Source organism: Triticum urartu, chromosome 3 (genome assembly GCF_003073215.2).
Source record: "Triticum urartu cultivar G1812 chromosome 3, Tu2.1, whole genome shotgun sequence".
Taxonomy (NCBI): Eukaryota; Viridiplantae; Streptophyta; class Magnoliopsida; order Poales; family Poaceae; genus Triticum; species Triticum urartu.
The window spans coordinates 583,302,530-583,314,999 of NC_053024.1; the positions used below are offsets into that span (position 1 = coordinate 583,302,530).

Sequence of the window (12,470 nt, forward strand, 5' to 3'; positions counted from 1 at the left end):
TTCATGATCCTGCTCCACCACTTGAAATAAAAGCCTGTGTTCATGTAACGCCCCGAGACCGTTGTGCCAGGTGTCCTCCAGTTATTCGCTGTCGTTGCCATGTCATTTGCTTGCGTGTTGCATTTCATCATGTCATCATGTGCATTGCATCATCATGTTTTCAAAACTTGCATCCGAGCTTTTTCCCCGTTGTCCGTTTTGCATTCCGGCGTTCCGTTCTCCTCCGGTGGTCATTTCTACCTTTCTTTTGTGTGTGGGGATTAAACATTTCCGGATTGGACTGAGACTTGCCAAGCGGCCTTGGTTTACTACCGGTAGACCGCCTGTCAAGTTTCGTACCATTTGGACTTCGTTTGATACTCCAACGGTTAACCAAGGGACCGAAAAGGCCTCGTGTGTGTTGCAGCCCAACACCCCTCCAATTTGGCCCAAAACCCACCTAACTCTGCTCCATCATTTAGAGCGTTCGATCACGATCGCGTGGCCGAAAACCGCACCTCATTTGGACTCTCCTAGCTCCCTCTACCTATAAATATGTGGCTCTCCCCGATTTTTTCGCGCAGTCCAAACCCTAGCTTCTTCCCACTCCGCCGCCGGACATGTCCGCGCCCGCCGGATGCGTCCAGCCTCCACCTCACCCCAGCCAATCGCGCGCCGCCACCTCAGCAGAGCCGCCGCTCCAAGCCAGTGGCATCGCGCCACGTGTCCTGCTCCACCTCGCCAGCTTCCCCGCAGCCGCACGGGACCGTGAGCCCACGGCCGGCCCACGCAGGCCCGGATCCCCGCCACCGCGCCCGTTCCAGTTTCCGCTCGAGGGGAGGAGCACCTCGAGGCTGCAGCTCGTCGCCGGGGCCCGCTATGCCGCCGCCGATGATCTCTCAGGCGAGCCCCTCACCGCCTGGCCTTCTTCCCTTCCTCCCCGTGCTCTCTCTCATGCCGTCTCTCTCCTTCGCAGGGCTACCACCGCCATGCAGCCTCGGGTCGCCTAGTACCCCGCCCGCCGCCGCTGATGGCCGGATCCACCGGTTCCCGGCCGGATCTGCCCGTTCCTGCCTTGCTCTGGTCTTCTCCTCGCCTCCCTTCCGACTGGTGCCGGCGCCGTCCTGCCATGGCCGCCTCCCCTGCTCGAGCAGGAGGAGGACGAACACCCGCTCAGGCTGCCTCCTTCGTCGTGTGGGCCCAGCCCAGCTCCGGTGGCCCACCTCCTCGCCGGCCTGCCTCACTTCCTCCTCTCCGGGCCAAGCCCATGGGTGAGCCCACACCCCAGCGCCCCCTCTTGTTTTTTTACCTATCGGGCCAGCCAGATTCGGCCCGATTCATGTTTTTTTTCTGCGGAACGTTTTTGCCCATTTATCCAGAGATTGCCAGTTTTGCAGATTAGTCCTGCTAGTTCATGCATTTAATAACTCACTAACCCTGCATCGGATTAAAATGTTTTATATATGAAACTTGCTCAGAATTTTGTGTAGATTAATAATATCCAACTTTCATCTATGTTTAAAATGTCTAAAATGATGTTTGTTTAAATTTGCTCCTATGCCATGTTAAAATGATTTAATTCATAACTAAAACCGTAACTCCGATTTTAATAAACTTTATATGTAAATGGGGTAGAATTTTACCTAGTTTAACACGGTGCTTTAATCTTGCATGTTTAACAACTCTAAAATTATGTTTAGGGCAGAACAGTACCAAACCTTAAAATATGCACATGAGGAGTTTCTGGACTTGTTGGTTGTTGTTCCGGCCTCATTTAAACTTGCCTAGAGTAGGTAGTTTCGTCATGCTTCACCTCTTGCCATGTTAATCAACATTTAATTTTGTTGGGGTACATAAACGAGAGAGAACTAAATAATTGATGTGGTGTTTTGTCAATATGCATCCCGATGCATATTGAGCTCCACTTAATTTGTAGGATTGTTTGTGCACTTTGCCATGCCATGCCCCATTAAACCGGACATGCATCATACTCGATTGTGCATCGTGCCATGCTTATGTGGTGGTTGTTTACTATATTGTTTTCTTCTTTCCGGTGTTGCTTCTTCGGGTTGGTTTCGATAACGTCGTGTTTGTGAGGACCCATTCGACTACGTCCGTTTGTCTTCTTCATGGACTTGTTCTTCTTCCTTGCGGGATCTCAGGCAAGATGGTCATACCCTCGAAATCACTACTATCTTTGCTATGCTAGTTTGCTCGCTCTTTTGCTATGCCTATGCCGCGATACCTACCACTTGCTTATCATGCCTCTCATATTGTTGAACCAAGCCTCTAACCCACCTTGTCCTAGCAAACCGTTGTTTGGCTATGTTACCGCTTTGCTCATCCCCTCTTATAGCGTTGCTAGTTGCAGGTGAAGATTGAAGTTTGTTCCTTGTTGGAACATGGAGATCGTTCCTTGTTGGAACATTGTTTACTTGTTGGGATATCACTATATATCTTATTTAATTAATGCATCTATATACTTGGTAAAGGGTGGAAGGCTCGGCCTTATGCCTGGTGTTTTGTTCCACGCTTGCCGCCCTAGTTTCCGTCATATCGGTGTTATGTTCCCGGATTTTGCGTTCCTTACGCGGTTGGGCTATAATGGGAACCCCTTGATAGTTCGCCTTAAGTAAAGCTCCTCCAGCAATGCCCAACCTTGGTTTTACCATTTGCACTAACAACCTACCACCTTCCCTTGGGTTCTGCAGACTCAAGGGTCATCTTTATTCTACCCCCCCCCCCCCCCCCCCGGGCCAGTGCTCCTTTGAGTGTTGGTCCGACCGAGAAGACTGCGGGGCCACCTCGGGGAAACCTGAGGTTTGGTTTTACTCGTAGGATATCTCATCTGAGTGTGCCCTGAGAAAGAGATATGTGCAGCTCCTATCGGGATTTGTCGGCACATTCGGGCGGTGTTGCTGGTTTAGTTTTACCCTGTCTAAATGTCTTGTTGTACCGGGATACCGAGTCTGATCGGAAAGTCTCGGGTGGAGGTCTATTCCTTCGTTGACCATGAGAGCTTGTGATGGGCTAAGTTGAGACACCCCTGCAGGGATTGAACTTTCGAAAGCCGTGCCCGTGGTTATGGGCAGATGGGAATTTGTTAACGTCCGGTTGTAGAAAACCTGAAGTCGACCTTAATTAAAATGAATCAACTGCGTGTGTAACCGTGATGGTATCTTTCCGGCGGTGTCCGGGAAGTGAACACGGTTGTTGGAGTTATGCTTGACGTAGGTTGTTTAGGATCACTTCTTGATCATACTTTTATCGACCGTGCTTTGCCTTCTCTTCTCGCTCTCATTTGCGTACGTTAGCCACCATATATGCTAGTCGCTTGCTGCAGCTCCACCTCATACCTTTACCTTACCCATAAGCTTAAATAGTCTTGATTGCGAGGGTGCGAGATTGATGAGTCCCCGTGGCTCACAGATACTTCCAAAACCAGTTTGCAGGTGCCGATGAGTCTGCGCAGTTGGTGCAACCCAGATCAGGAGGAGCTCGATGAAGATCTTGTCCTCTGTGTCGTTTCGTTCTAGTTGATTAGTAGTGGAGCCCAGTTGGGGTCGATCGGGGACCTTGTCGCTTTTGGGGTTCTTCTTTTATTTTGGTTCCGTAGTCGGACCCTGATTGTATTTGGATGATGTAATGCTTTATTCATTTATTTGGGTGAAGTGGCGATTGTAAGCCAACTATGTATCTCTTTCCTTTATGTATTACATGGGTTGTGTGAAGATTACCTCACTTGCGACATTGCTTTCAATGCGGTTATGCCTCTAAGTCATGCTTCGACACGTGGGAGATATAGCCGCATCGAGGGCGTTACAGTTCGATCAAAAAAAGCCTGTGCAGTGTTTGATCAAAAAAAATAAAAGCTTGTGCCATATACAAGAATGACCGACATAGAGGGAGAGAGAATTCATTTCCTCTCCACAGAATTACATATGACATACAGAGTGACATTGGTCCTTGTTAATCACCACTATAGTAGTAGTAATTGTTGCACACAGAGTGGTCCTTTTTTATCTTCAAATGGCAGTATGTGTAGTTGTTTACGATTCAATAGGGGCTGCTAGTGGTTTAGTATTAATATATGTACAACAAAGTTTAGAATCGACCTAGCAAGTGCATAGTCTACACCGTGATTGGCAATCATGCATGATGCTACAAGATTTTAGAATAATAGTGGTTCATGGAGTAATATGCTTTGGACTGCTGGTGTGCCTCGTAGGATTCAACTTTTTTGTGGCCTCGTAACTTGCTTCCTGGACTAGCAATTCAGGACTGCTAGCGGTTTTCTTGCGGTGTTCTAGATTCAGGACTGTGATTTCCAATTGTGCATGATGCCACAAGCTTTTAGAACCATAGTGATTCACGCGGAATCTTATCTGGGCTGCTGGTGTCTCCTGGGATTCAGACTTAGCATGACTCAGAAAAGCATATCGGGAGCTGGTCATCTATTGTTTGGACTAAAGAATCATCAAGTCCTCCTGATATATGTTTGGATATTAGATGGTTCATGCATATTTCTATCTACTTCTTCTAGAATTATTGTTTTACCAAGATTCCAAAACCAGTTCAATATAGATGGCATTGTGAACATGAAACTAAATACATAACTTATCCTCTCTGTTTTCATTTTGTTTTGGAAAATCATGGGTCTCTAGAAGAAAGTAGTCTGCAGGGGACCTCTAGTACTAGTGTTTCTTCTTTGCAGATAAGCATGTCGTTTGTTCATCTGTGATTCATCCTTGAACTCCTAAAACTTCTGATGAGAAGAATGTTAGTAGATGCACATTTTATCTGCTTCTGCTAGTTTTCATGTGTCTGCTCTTGCCTTTTCGGAGCCTCTACACGAGGTTTTGTTTGTAGAAAAGTATAGTTGAATGTCCATCTATTTGTTTGTAGAAAAGTATAGCTGACGGTAAGTTAAGCATAGATGCACATTTTTCCTACTATTTTAGTGATAACATAATAAATAGATGGATTGCTTCTACAAGAGATTTTATCTGTAGAAAAAAACATATAGGCTGCCTGTTCATTTATTGTTTGAATTAAAACATCCTGATGTCCTGATAAGTTTGGATGTTAGATGGATACATGCTTCTATCTGCTTCTTCTAGAATTACTGTGTTACCAAGATTCCAAAACTTCTTAGTGTAGCATTGTAGCTTTATTTTTACATGGTCAAACTACCTTCTGTATGCAGTATGCAACAACACTATGTTGTATATGTATCATCTTAAGAGTGTATTGAAGCTAGATTATTTTGTAGCTCATTTTTTACGCTCTCTCCATGGTTAATATAAATTATGCAAAGCAATATTTACTTTGAGTGTAACTCTAGTGCTATTCTTATTATTCAATGTACATCGATGGTGCTGCTGGACTTGTGCTAGTCAGAGGGGAGAAAGCTAAGAATCTTGGCCTTTAAGTTCTTGCAAGGATCAGAGGGTATGACGATGCTACTCAGATAAATCTTACGTCCCTCGTCATTAATCATTGTTGGTGAAAAAAATGTCATTTGAGAAATCTCGGTCCATTTTTCTTGTTAATGAAGACTTTTACCAATATTATCCTTTCCTGTGCCTCAAAACTATCAACCTGGCTCAAAGAATGATCTTTTTATTTAGGGTTCATGGTTATTTTTTCTTGTTATTATGCATTACTATTGATTCGTGTGCATGTTCTAAAAAGAAAGAAAATACCCTATTGGATGCGGATGTGGATGCCAACTAACAAGTTTTCACTTTCCGACGTGGGCACAGGGGTGATCGACGTGGACTACCGTGGCCTGGTGGGCGTCGTGCTCTTCAACCACTTGGAGGCGGACTTCATCGTGAAGCCCGACGATCGCGCCGCAAAAATTATCGCCCAGGTCATTGCGACGCCGGAGGTCGCCGAGGTGGAGGACCTCGACGCCACCGTCCACCGGGAGGGACTACTCGGATCCACCGATGTTTCAACTCCGAAACTTGGTAGATGCATCTAGAGAAGTGGTCTAGTGGTTTGCATCTGATGTTAAATGGGATCTTGAGATCTCGAGTTGAGATGTTCAATGTTGTATCCATGAATGTTGCAAGTGCTAAGATGGTTCTGTGAACTTAGTTTATTCGCACTGGACGTGTCTTGATTTCCATCCATGAATATTGCATCTGACTTTTATTTTTATTTTTTGGTTAGTTAGTTGTAGCGTGGGGAAAAGATGTGGTGCTACTAGTAGTTGGATAGTAGTAGCGTAGGTGTAAAGGGGGCGCTACTAGTAGTTAGATAGTAGTAGCGTAGGTTTGGAATAGTGGTAGCGTGGGTGGCACCACACTACTACTAACTTTTTTAGCTGTAGCGTCGGGTAAAAAATGCGCTATTGCTAAAAGTTTGCTATAGCGTCGTAGTAGTAGTGCGGGAACCCACGCTACTGGTATGCAAAAAACCTACGCTACTGGTAGTGTTTTTCCTAGTAGTGAATAGTTGGCGAGATGACAACGATGCTACGATGGGGATCAAGGTGTCAAGCCGGTGACGATGGTGATCATGACAGTGCTTTGGAGATGGAGATCAAAGGCACAAGATGATGATTGCCATATCATATCACTTATATTGATTGCATGTGATGTTTATCCTTTATGCATCTCATTTTTCTTAGTACAGCGGTAGCATTATAAGATGATCTCTCACTAAATTTTAAGGTATAAGTGTTCTCCCTGAGTATGAACCGTTGCTACAGTTCGTCGTGCCGAGACACCACGTGATGATCGGGTGTGATAAGCTCTAGCTTCACATACAACGGGTGCAAGCCAGTTTTGCACACGCAGAATACTCGGGTTAAACTTGACGAGCCTAGCATATGCAGATATGGCCTCGGAACACTGAGACCGAAAGGTCGAGCATGAATCATATAGTAGATATGATCAACATAGTGATGTTCACCATTGAAAGCTAATCCATGTCACGTGATGATCGGACATTGTTTAGTTGATATGGATCACGTGATCATTTAGATGACTAGACGGATGTCTATCTATGTGGCATCCCGGCTCAGAGCGACCGATTTACCTTGCATTGCCAACCCTAAGATCATGTCTTCTGGCAACACACAACATCTTGGTACATAAATCACCGCTTTATTGAAACTAGCGGAAGCATAGCGTGACATTACATCAAGTTGCAAGGCCAAGCGGCACACTCGGTGCCGCTAAACAATATGTACATTATTTAGTGAACATAAAGGGGGCCTCGAGCACAACATCTACATGGCAGGGGAACAACGATGTAGCAGGACTCCATAGCATAGGGACACCGATGTGGACACGGTCTAGACATGGCAGCAGTCCGATCCAGTTAGACTTTCCTGAAATCTGGCATAACACGCCAGGTCAGTACATTGAATGTACTTGCAAGCTCACAGCAAACATAACCATAATGGCAAACAATATCATGACATTTAATCAAGTTAAATGCAAACAGCATCATGCTACTCATGCAGTGAAACCATACTTGTGCATCGAGTCACTCGGACTCTGTTACCAACAGGTTGCCTCGCAACTGAACAGTGCTCACGGTGAAGCACGAACAGAACCACACTTTGGTTCAACTCCTTACCTCATAACCAACAACAATCAATCTCGGATCACAAGTGATACCACAACAGTCAGTCTCACTAACATCATCATAATTCAACCAGTGCAATGCAAATTACTTAGTGTGCAAAATTTATTATTAAAAGTTGATCCATGGTGTGACTTACTTACGAACTGGGCCCTTACACTACAAGAAACCTGTTAATCTGTGATGGATTTCTGGTGACGTTCTGTAAATCCGTCATGGAAACCGTCACCGACCAGCAAGATGTGCCTAGGCCCAAAAAGGGTAGCCCCTTAATGACGGACTTGGAGGTACCGTCACGAAAACCGTCATCGATCGACCAACTGGGCCTAGCTAGGCCTAGCTTCCCCCTTCGTACACCCTCTGTAACAACACGAATTGCTCCTGCTAATGTGGCAGAGTCATATGAGTTACATTGTAATTTGAATTTGCAAAATTTCAAAAAAAAATCAACGATCCTAATCAAATTAGATGGAACCAAAATGAATGATGAAATATACTTATGTAGCATACAGACACGTGAGGCCAACATGAATCAAGCCTAGTACGATTCATCGGGCTAAGGGCAAAGACACCAAAATACGAAACTGATTGAAGCAAAGCGCACGAAGGAGAAAACATTCAAGTCATCTACGCGGCAAAGTCCAAAACAGAAGCACGCGGAGGGGAAAACATTCAAGTCGTCGACGCACAGAGTTAAATCTTTTCGACTCATTTAACTCCACAGCCCACGATCCTATTGGCCACAGCCACGCGTCTCTCCCTCGACCGCGAAAACCCTATCCACCTCCACCCAGAGCCGCCGACTCCTCTCCCTCTCACCTCCCGATTCAGATCCATGTCCAGCCTCCCTCCACGCGTGGCTGCCGATCTCCAGCGCCGCCGCGCCAACCATCTCCTGCTCCACCTCCGTCTCCCACCCTCTCTCGCTCCGCCACCACCCCCACTCTCTCCGACTCCCCCTCCCCCTGTGTAGCCTCCTCCGTTCCGCGATGGGGCGGCCGTAGCGGCTCTCCTAGATCTATGTCAAGGGAAGCCCCCTACTCGTCGTCATGGGCGCGATGGTCATGAGGAAAGTGGTTTAGGACGGCTAGATGGAAGTTGTAGCCTACCCGCTGCCCAGGACAAGGATGGATGCCCTGACGCTCCCCCTTCTTCAAAATCTCGCGCTGGGAGAGGAGGTGGTGGCCACTGTTTTCTTCGGCACTCCTCGGCCTTATCCACATCGCCACAGGTGACCTCGCCAGACCACTCGCTGTGAAGGTGATAAGCTCTTTCACTCTCCATTAATTGAAAAATTATCCATTTAGGATGTCAGGATAGTGCTTTGCAGTGAAATAACTTTTGTGGCTGGGAATAATTGTTTCGGAAAGATAGCAAGATGATGTATTATGTTTCATGTTTTCCATAAATGTTGATGCGACTGATATTTTTTAATGTAGAGATTTATATTTACATCCTTTCTTCATCAACATGTACGTCTAATAAATATACGTGGGGTCCTTACATAGTTTCTGAGGTCGTGCTGTGTTTATGTGTGTCGATTTAGTTTACAAATACATCATTGAGATGGATGAAAGTATGATGTAGAGTATATATGAAATTGAAAAGATGGGATGCTTAAAGCTGGAATAAATTGTGGAGGGAATCCTATGCAGGAGTAACTATAGTGGATACTTCTACTAAATCAGAAGATTTATTTGTTTACTCCATGGAATAGTTTGACTAAAGTTCTAATTATTATTCTGTAGGTGGAGGAGATAGCTAAAGTCGAGGGTGTTGTTGATGACATAAAAGGTGTTTATAAAATAGAGTCTTGTGAAGAACAAAGGATACAATATAGAAAGGTCAGTTGAAACTACTTCTGTAGTACCAAATAATTAGCTAGCACTACAAACTATGCACCCTTCTTTGTCCTGATGTTCCTATCCTTGAAGGATGTTCCCTCACACATGACAGTAGCTGCACGGCCTATGAACGATGTTCCCTCCCCAACAACGCCTTTGTGAGCATGCTCGCTGTTGGCGCTGTCATGGCAGAATCGTGCAAGCATCGGCCATGCAGGTGTCGTGTGTATATCATTGTTGATCCTTAAATATCTTCGTTGTGCTTTTTGCATCGTCTTAGTGTGTGTGCGCTTGTTTCCATTTTTTATTTAATTTATTGCTTGCTGCAACACCTAGTTCCTCCTAGTTTGATAGAGTTGTTTGTTTTGTTCACGGTGGATGCATGCTATGTAAAATCTCAAATGGTATTTTTATAGTTACATGTCTATTTTGACAAAATGCTGATTGCTAACATTTACTCTGCATACCAATTACTTTCTACCATTCCTGATTATTCTCTACTGCTCTGTACATTTTTATATGAGAAAACACCACCCACTCTGTACTCTACCAATCAGTTTTCTGGTTTGCTTGGAAGAAAAGAACCATTACTTGAAAACCAACTATGAGATAGACTAGATCATTTAAGCTTGGTTGATAGATAAAATTCGGTTCATGTGCTTGGACAAGTGTACATTTTTTTGTTCAGTGAAGAGTGTGTTTGTGCTGTCGGTGGCGACCTCCTCTGCCGCACGCCGGCGGTGGCCGACTTGCACTGCGACCCTGGCCATTGAGCTGAACCTGATCCTGGTCCATGGTTAGTTAGGATGTTGGTGCTGTTTGGGCTTGATTAGCTCGATTTGGTGTTGTTTTAGGCTTGAGAAAAGTTGTTCTCTTGTTGAAATGAGAGGGATAAGGTAGGTGCTGCAGCTGTTGGCAATCGTGTATATGCAATGGTAGGTAACCAGAGAATGTGTTGCATTTGTATGTCCTCATGTTTATAATTTGTGTCTGAAAGTTATTACTGGATCTACTATCCCAATAATTTTTATTTCCTAAATCTCATGGTAAATCTGGAAGTTGCATTGCATATATGTGTATTACGCCATACTAGTAAACTTCTAAAAGCAAGTGGAGCTCAACCTTTATAATGCACTCTGCATTCTGCAGATTATGCCATACTTATTTGCATGTCATGCTATATGAACAGGCACTGTGGTTGTGATTGTTATGCTGGGAATGATGTTCCTCATGGTCCCAGTAATGCTGTTAGTATGGAAGAGGCACCGGATCCTTGTTTTCGCATTCCTTAAGCTCTTGTTGATGGAGGATAAATGGAAATAAGTGATCATCTAGTGGAGACAGAGTAAGTTACAACCTCTTTGCTCTTCCTGTTCGTAATAAGAAGGATTCCTTACTCTAGTGTCACATTTACTTGTAGCTTTTAAATTTTTGATACACAATATATATGATGCTTCCATGCTTTTCAAGTTTTTTGTAATATTGTTTTTTTCTATATTGCACCCAGAACTGAATGTTTGATTGTATCAGGCAGGTAACATTGTGAGTAGGCCTTTTGGCCTGTTTACTTTTTGATTGGATCAGGCGTTCATGTAAACATGATAGCTCCAAATCTTGTTTCAAGAGTGAGTAGTTCGCCGAAACTGCATTTTAATAAATAGGGGTTACTTCTCAAATCTAAGAAATTTAAAACCAATCCTCATTGCTGACTGGCAGTGTATATACAGTAATGGTATATGAAGATGAACTTGGCAAAAACTCAGCTTTTACCTTCGAAATATATGTACAGAATTTCCAGATCTAATCTGAAATGTCAATTAGGAAATGCTGAGCATTATCTTTGACCTTTGAAACCAACAACCTACTGTATGGACAAACACAAATCATACTACTGTCCTTTGTTTAGAAATGCTGAGCATTATTTTGTTAGTGGGTTTATATGGCCTCAACTTCTGCTACTGTAGTACTTGAGTTTTGTGATGTGTGTTTGTTAGTCATTTGAATTTCATTCGGCACACTTCTCTCTGGTGACCGCTTCCTCTCTGAATCTTTAACCCTATTTTTCTCTAAATTTATTCTGTATCTTGTACAATGCAGGATAACAAGTACAGACAACCTGCAGGGTACCAAGTAGAGGCAAACCGCAGGGTACAAGTACAGACACTATGGTATGTGGCCTTCTATGAAGATCTGATTCAGTTTAGATTTCCCCCCAGGTCTTGGAGACATGATTTCTGTTACTATATTAATATGTCAACATGTTCTATTTAGAGTTTTCTCCCTAGGCATTTCTTTTTCTATCCTTGTTGTCTCCTGCAGACCGGTGAATATGTATTCCAGAAATAAGTTTAATCTAAATCTAAGAAGAAAATTACATTGTTACATTGTGGGAGTCCTACAGTAAGAATACAGAGGTTTAAACCTATTTATTTGTGTACTATGCACATGTATTAGTCAGTCAATTTATTGTTGTTTTATACTAGATACTTTGTTATTCTCATCTGTAGGCATTTCTCCTCCTATATACTCATATCTACAAATGTCTAATGTTGTTGTGAATATGGTAGGTATGTTGCTGTCCATCAGAATCCGCCATGCCATATAGTTGCCATCAGGAGGGTTGACAACAAGAACACGAGTGACAACCTTTGTAGTTATATGTTTTGTCAATGTAAATTGGATTGTACCGGTTCCTAATCCTATGGATGGTTGCATATTGAGTGATTTTGTCAATATATGGTGTATATTATCATTTCATGGAGGATATTATAAACTGCTAGGTTCTACATACCTATAGATGGTTGCATATTGAGTGATTTGTGTAACATATGGTACTTTGGAAATATTTTCCTCGTCCAAAATTGGCATTATGATTTACGGAACACATTGTGCTAAAGGCATATTTGATCAAAATTGGGCTGAATGTAATGGATGGGACCAAATTTAAATTGATCCTAAATCCATGACGGTTTCTGTGATGAAAAATAGTGTCCACGTAGGTAGCCACATGGCATTGGTCCATGACGGACTGTTCCGTCACGGCCT

General features: G+C 43.7%; 2 long non-coding RNA genes across 6 annotated transcripts; one reads left to right on the plus strand and one right to left on the minus strand.

The window, feature by feature from the left end:
- Window positions 1-7,081: 7,081 nt before the first annotated feature.
- On the minus strand, window positions 7,082-7,977 carry LOC125545154. The gene is made up of 2 exons (XR_007299925.1): window positions 7,721-7,977; window positions 7,082-7,331 (listed from the first exon to the last, which is right to left on the minus strand). It is a non-coding gene; the product is annotated as an uncharacterized LOC125545154 (long non-coding RNA).
- Window positions 7,978-8,360: 383 nt separating this feature from the next.
- LOC125545153 lies at window positions 8,361-12,182 on the plus strand. 5 transcript variants are annotated; one of them, XR_007299923.1, is made up of 7 exons: window positions 8,375-8,841; window positions 9,330-9,425; window positions 9,516-9,642; window positions 10,615-10,770; window positions 10,956-11,050; window positions 11,523-11,641; window positions 11,993-12,182. It is a non-coding gene; the product is annotated as an uncharacterized LOC125545153 (long non-coding RNA). The 5 variants fall into 5 exon arrangements; XR_007299922.1 differs by having other exon boundaries at window positions 8,385-8,841; window positions 11,523-11,593; XR_007299920.1 differs by having other exon boundaries at window positions 8,361-8,841; window positions 10,956-11,593.
- The last annotated feature ends 288 nt before the right edge of the window (window positions 12,183-12,470 follow it).